Genomic DNA, 6,721 nt, shown 5'->3' with positions numbered 1-6,721 from the left:
GTGTACTTATACATAAACACTGTGTCAAGTCTATATATACACACATATGTATATTCATATGTATACATATATATACACACACATATACATATACATACTGTGTAGCTACATACACATACTGTTTCAAGCATGCACATATATACATATATATATATATATATGTATCTATATGCTGAGTAGCAATGGTTCAAGCTGAAATACATTAGGTGATACATTAGATAATCTTCAAAACTATAATGATTTTGAAACAGAAATAGCTTTCCAGAAGTGCTTTACTTTAACAAAAGTGGAAAAAGTATATATACATATATATTTCTATGATTATAAAAATAATTCAATCATTGAAAAGAAATTCATAATATACAGAAAAGTATAAAAACAAAATATACCCTCTAATCCTTTGAAACTAGCAAAAAATGCAGGGGATATACTTTGTTATAAAACATATTGCTGAACTAGAAATACTGTTAATTTTGGACTATATATTCTTCTAGGAATATATATTTATATATTATTGATTTATAGGGCTTTTTTTTTTCAGGGACAGAATGATCTTATACACACCATAAATTATTCTTTTTATTATTTATGTATTTATTTATGCACTTATTTATTTTTATAATGTTTATTCACTTCTTGAGAGACAGACAGAGTATGAGCAGGGCAGGGGCAGAGGAGAGGGAGACACAGAATCTGAAGCAGGCTCCAGGCTCTGAGCTGTCAGCACAGAGCCCGATGTGGGGCTCCAACTCACGAACCATGAGATCATGACTTGAGCTGAAGTCGGATGCTTAACCGACTGAGCCATCCAGGCGCCCCATGAATTATTCTTTAAAAAAAAAAATGTTTAAGAAAGAGAGAGCATGAGCTATGGAGGGGCAGAGAGAGAGAGACAAACGGAATCCCAAGCAGGTTCCGTACTATCATGCAGAGTCCAACTCAGGGCTCCATCTTGCGAACTGTGAGATCATGACCTGAGCCAAAATCAAGAGTCAGACACTTAACTAACTGAGCCATCCAGGTGCCCCCACCTGTTGATGAATTATTCTTCATCAACATTTCCAAATTTGTCTACAGACAATATGTTTATCAGAAAGCAGTTTGAAGGGTGCACAAGAAATTCAGCTCTTCTACACACAAAATTCACAAAACATTCAATTGTCCCTGGAATTCTTTTTAGTTCTCTGGAATAAACAGTAGATTGTAATGAATAGGAAAAAGCAGCTGATTTCTCAGCATTAGACCAATTTCAAAGTAGCCCTGCCCTACTGTCACTTTCAGCCTCAACTATATTAATAGAAAATAAAGTTTTAAACTTTGTCTTGAAATTGGGACCACACATTTATGGAGAGACAAGGAACTTTGGAAATTACCAATTGCAAAAAAATTACCAGACAGAAACTTAGGGAGACAACAGGAAAGACAGAATCAATGAGTCCTTGACTAATATCACTCAAATTATTGTGGAATATAACTCCAAACTCTTTTGATGCAATGACCATTTTAAGATCTGAAACTATTTTCTTACGGCTTGGGTAAGAATCCTAATTTATATCAGACTTTATATTATCCAGTAATCCTCCAGCATCCTGACTTTATTAGATAACTTTGACATAGAAGAGGTAGAAGTTTGGAGCATGTTTCTTTTTGTCTTTCTTTTCTTTTTTTTTTTCTTTGTGATTAAGACAAATATTGGTAACTAAAGGTCTCAAGCAGCCTTTGTATTAATATAAGGACTTCTAAGAGAAATTTTTTTAACTTTTCAATTAAACTATAACATAGGGACTATAGAATGCTCAGGTGAAAAGTATACAGTCGGTGAAATATCACAAAATGTACATATGCCTATAATTATTACCCGGATCAAGAAAACAAAGACCTTTTTTTTTCTAAGAAAAGTAACATTCACAGGTTATGGGAATTAGGACATGGGTATGCCTTTGATAGGTCATTTTTTTTAAACCTATCACACTGTTCCAGTATGGATGAGCACTTAAGATATTACACTAGCTAGGGGTGCCTGGGTGGCTCGGTCGGGTAAGCATGCGACTTCAGCTCAGGTCATAATCTCACAATTTGTGGGTTTGAGCATCAGCTTGGAGCCTGGTGCCTGCTTCAGTATTCTGTGTCTTCCCCCCCCACCGCCACCCCCTGCCTCTCCCTCTGCCTCTTCCCTGCTAATGTCTTTCTCTTTCAAAAATAAATATTTAAAAAGATACTAAAGTAGCTATATTATAAATAAACACTTCTATGATTATTCTGCTTTGGAGGGCATGTGTATATGTACCTGTTGACTATATAATTAGGAGGGAAATAGGCAGGCAATTGGCTACTTACGCTCAACTTTAGGGTTTATGGCTTTGGGGGTGCCTGGGTGGTTCAGTCAATTAAGTTTCCAACTTCCACTCAAGTCATGATCCGTGGTTTGTGGATTCAAGCCCTGCGTTGGGCTCTGTGCTGACAGCTCAGAACCTGGAGCCTGCTTCAGATTCTATGTCTCCCTCTCTCTGCCCCTCCCCTGCTCATGCTCTTTCTGTCTCTCTGTCTCTCAAAAATAAACAAATATTAAAAAAAAATTTTTAAATGACTTCAAATAAAAAAAATGACTTCAAATCATCCTCAAAATTGTAATGATTTCTAAAACAGAAGCAGATTTTCAGGAGTAGCTTTTTTACTACCATACCCATGTGTGTGTTTAATTAGCCTATTCATAGTAGATATATCGGTTTACAAATGATACACTCCTGCAAAATAGCCAAATAATGTGAAGAATACATTTTGTAATAAATACACATTTCTGATTCAACAGGCTGTGCATAACACCCTATAAAGGGGAGGAGCTGTTTGGCTTCAGAGAAGGAGGAAAAGAGGAGGGAAAGAAGGAACGGACGCTGATTCTGCCAAACCTCTCTGAAACATGCTGGGCACACCACCTCAGCAAAAAGTGGCATCACTGTAACAATAACAGCTCTCCTCAGTTGCAAGGGGTTGATACTCTCCTTCACATTTGCTCATTGCTCCCACAGTGGGAAGGATTCCCATATTGGAGAAGGATTTTTTCCTAAGTAGCTGGTCCAATTAGTGATCTAACTCTGGTGTTTAGGTTCTGGCTGGCACATCTCAAGTAATATTGGGAATCCTCTCTAACTACCAGACTCCAGGATGTCCTTAGACCTTGAACCCTTCAAAGAGCACTCAGGGGACCTAGATCAGAGAATTCAGAGCCTTGTACACTTCCTAGTATGAGCCTTTTTCTTAGATTATGCTGTATCTATTAATTCTGTTTTATCAACACAAATGCTGGTTTTGAGATCCTTGGAGCTATAATAATGACAAATAGGCAAAATGCAAGTCAATTGCTTTTAACAGTGGATTTTGACTGACATGATACCAAATTCATAAATTTGAAACTTCCTTAACCTTAAATGAACTATCCTTGAAAAGTTTTAAAAATGTATAACAGACACGTGCAATTTTACAAGAATCTACTCACATGTAATATTCACCATCTGGAAACCAATGTCAAGTCCAAACAGTTACTGTTTTAATTTCACAGTTTGGATCTTGAGACCAAAGGTGAAGATGTTCTTTCCAACTGGCCTCACTTACAAATCACTAAATCTGTTCTTGGGGAAAGAGGCCAACGCAAGCAAAGGAAAGACCAAGAGTCTGGGCAGTCCCTGCAGGTAGTACCTGTGGTCACCATCGACGATGTGGCATGAAATGAATAGAAGGAGGTAGGTGTAAAAGAGGAAAAAAAGGTACAGTCAGCTGAACCTGTGCCAAGGAACAAGGAACCCAAGTGTCTCTCAGAGGGTGACATAAAAGATCTTTTTCATATTTACAAATAGGTGGTACCATATTTGGAAGGAAGCTATTTTTGTTCTCTAACCATTCATCCTACAAACAGGAAATCTTCCTAAATTTTCATCTTAGTGGTCTGCCATTCATTTCCCTTAAGGTTGCTGCTGATGAAACCTTGGCTGAGGACAGCAGGAGTTCTCATTACTGCTTCCAATACGGCCCCTGCTGTTACTCACAGTTCGGTGGCCTCCTTACTCCTGAAAGTCTTGCCTGTCCACTATACCTTCTCTGACACCACCCAGTGAGAAGGGGGAAGGGTGCCTCATGATCACACAAAAAGAATGAGAGCCTAGGGGAGCCTGGGTGGCGGGGTTGGTTAGACATCCCACAGGTCATGATCTCACTGTTTCTAAGTTTGAGCTTGGGATTCTCTCTCTGACTCCCTCCGCCCTCTACTCTCTCTCTCTCTCTTTCAGTATAAATAGAAACTTAAAAAAAAAAAAAAGAATGAGAGTCTATATTCCTAGTGGATTTTCTGACACCATTTAGGCAGTGGATAATGGTACCTTTTTACTCCTAGGTGAGGCAAAGTCTAGGCCTTTCCTTGCTGTATGGGAGTCTGGAGGTTGGTCCACAGATTTTACTGCGCTGTTGGGCTGGAACAAAGTGCTTTGTCTAGAATTTTCTTTGTCTTGCCAAGTTGCCTCTTTTGTAGGCCTCTGGATAAAGAAAATGTGCTTTGCTGAGGTTTTTTGTTTGGGAGCCTACTGATATTTATGGGTTATCAGCTTTTCCAGCACTAAAACTGGTACACAGCTAATTTGCCTTCTCCTCCCCTTCCAGAATCTTCTAAGGTTTGTTATGCCAACAATATCCAGGACAGTTAGTGGTAATTAGTGGGGGGAATAGGGAAAGCATTTCTCCTTTATCTTTCTGGAAACAGAAGTCTTCTCCTCAACACTGAATATTTTTAACTTAGGGTAAAAATAGTGGGGAAGATAAAAAGGAAAAGGGGCAGGAGAAAAGAAATCCTCTCTTGACCTGTACTTCAATCACAACACAATCTTTTGCTCCTTTTCAAAGCAATATTTCAACAAATGGCATCCCCGTTTTTGAAGATTTTGAAATATGACACATACGTAAGAGTGCATAGAACATAAATGTAAAATATACAATATAAATATAATTTTAAAACAAACACCTAAATACCACTAGGTATAGAAATTGAACATTTCTAAAATTCTAAAGGCACACATTTCAACTTCTGACAGCCCTGCTAAGGGCCAACTAACATCACACATTTCACAATCCCTTTCTAGGATCTGATCATGTACATCTGAGCCCTAAATAACATTATTTACTTTGGCCTGCTTTCAGGCTTCACATAACTAGAATTACATTGTATGTATTGTATCTTGCTTCATTTGTTCAATAAGCTATTTGTAAAAGTCTCCTAGTTCATCGTGTGAATTGTAAGCTGCAAACATTGAGCTGTACGAAGATAATTTATTCATTCTACTATCAATAAGTATTTGGATTTTCAGGTTTATTTTTTATGAAATAGTAAAGATTTGTTGAACACAGGTATAAAACTCCCTTGCATAATAAACTCAGAAGTGGAATCCTAGGTCATAGAGGAAGGTTTGTCTTGGTATTGCTGAGTAGAAGGACCAGAAAATGCTTTCTAAGCTGTACCAAAGCCTCCTGAATGAGCTCTCTCTCCGGTGTCCCCTCTCTATTCCCCCTCCCTCTTCTCCTCCCATCAAGGTGATGGAACTCAAGCACAGCTCTGAACGTGTCTAACAATCTTCAAAGACTACCTGCCCTGGAATAAAGTGTATGATCCAGGTAGCAATTGATATATTTTTTAATTTTTTTAATGTTTATTTATTTTTGACAGAGCGCGCAAAGCAGGGGAGGAGTAGAGAGAGAGGGAGACACGGAATCGGAAACAAGCTCCAGGCTCTGTCAGCACAGAACCCAACATGGAGCTGGAACTCATGAACCGTGAGATCATGACCTGAGCCAAAGTTGAACATTTAACTGACTGAGCCACCCAGGCACCCCAGCAATTGATCTTTCAACCTCAACCTCAAAGAGCCCACTGGCTACAATAGACTCCGGCTGATTCCTAGCATTTACTCAACTAGCTTTACATATTTGCTCATTCCTTTCCTTTGCTTTCCAATCTCTGTTTGATGAAATCAGAGTCGTCCTCCAAGATCCAGCAGAAATGGTACCTTCTTGTGAAGCCATCTACATACAATTTTTCCAAGTACAATTGTTGCTCTGAAAAAGACTCAAATGTTTCATTTGTAACATATTAGCACTGATCACTTCTTATTTAATTTACAGTATCTGCCCCTTCGAGGTATGGTTTCACCAAGAGTAAGAACTCTGCTTTGGTCGTTTTTAAATATCCATTAACAATGAGTTCCATCTTGAGTTACACACATTAGTAAAATGTGCCCTGGAGTGTTGCAGAAGGAAAAAAAAAAAAACAACAAAAACAAAACAAACAAACAAAAAAACCTCATTGCCCAATTTGAATAATCCCAAATAAAGACAACTGAAAAAAATAAGAATTTACTTTCACCATGATACTACCTAAGAAGAGTACACTTTAATATTTAATATGAGGAAGTACGGTATACAGGCTCGTTGAGGTCAACTTTCCAATAAAAATGTGATTAATAGCATTACATAATACATCAAAGAAAAAGAGATTTTAAAACAATATGAAATTTCATATTGAAATTCTTTTTATGTGGTGGGTTACACTGTTATGATACAAGTTTGTCACATTAGGAACTTTAAAAAGCTATGAAAGTGAATCTCTAATATCTAAATGTTGGTACTTAGTTTCTACCTCATTATTGTCAGTCAATTTCACAAAAATATACTGGTGAAATTGGGT

The sequence above is a fragment of the Felis catus genome, chromosome C1, assembly GCF_018350175.1.
Source record: "Felis catus isolate Fca126 chromosome C1, F.catus_Fca126_mat1.0, whole genome shotgun sequence".
Lineage (NCBI taxonomy): Eukaryota > Metazoa > Chordata > Mammalia > Carnivora > Felidae > Felis > Felis catus.
The sequence above is the reverse complement of the archived record's forward strand: the minus strand, read 5'-3'. Positions refer to the sequence as shown.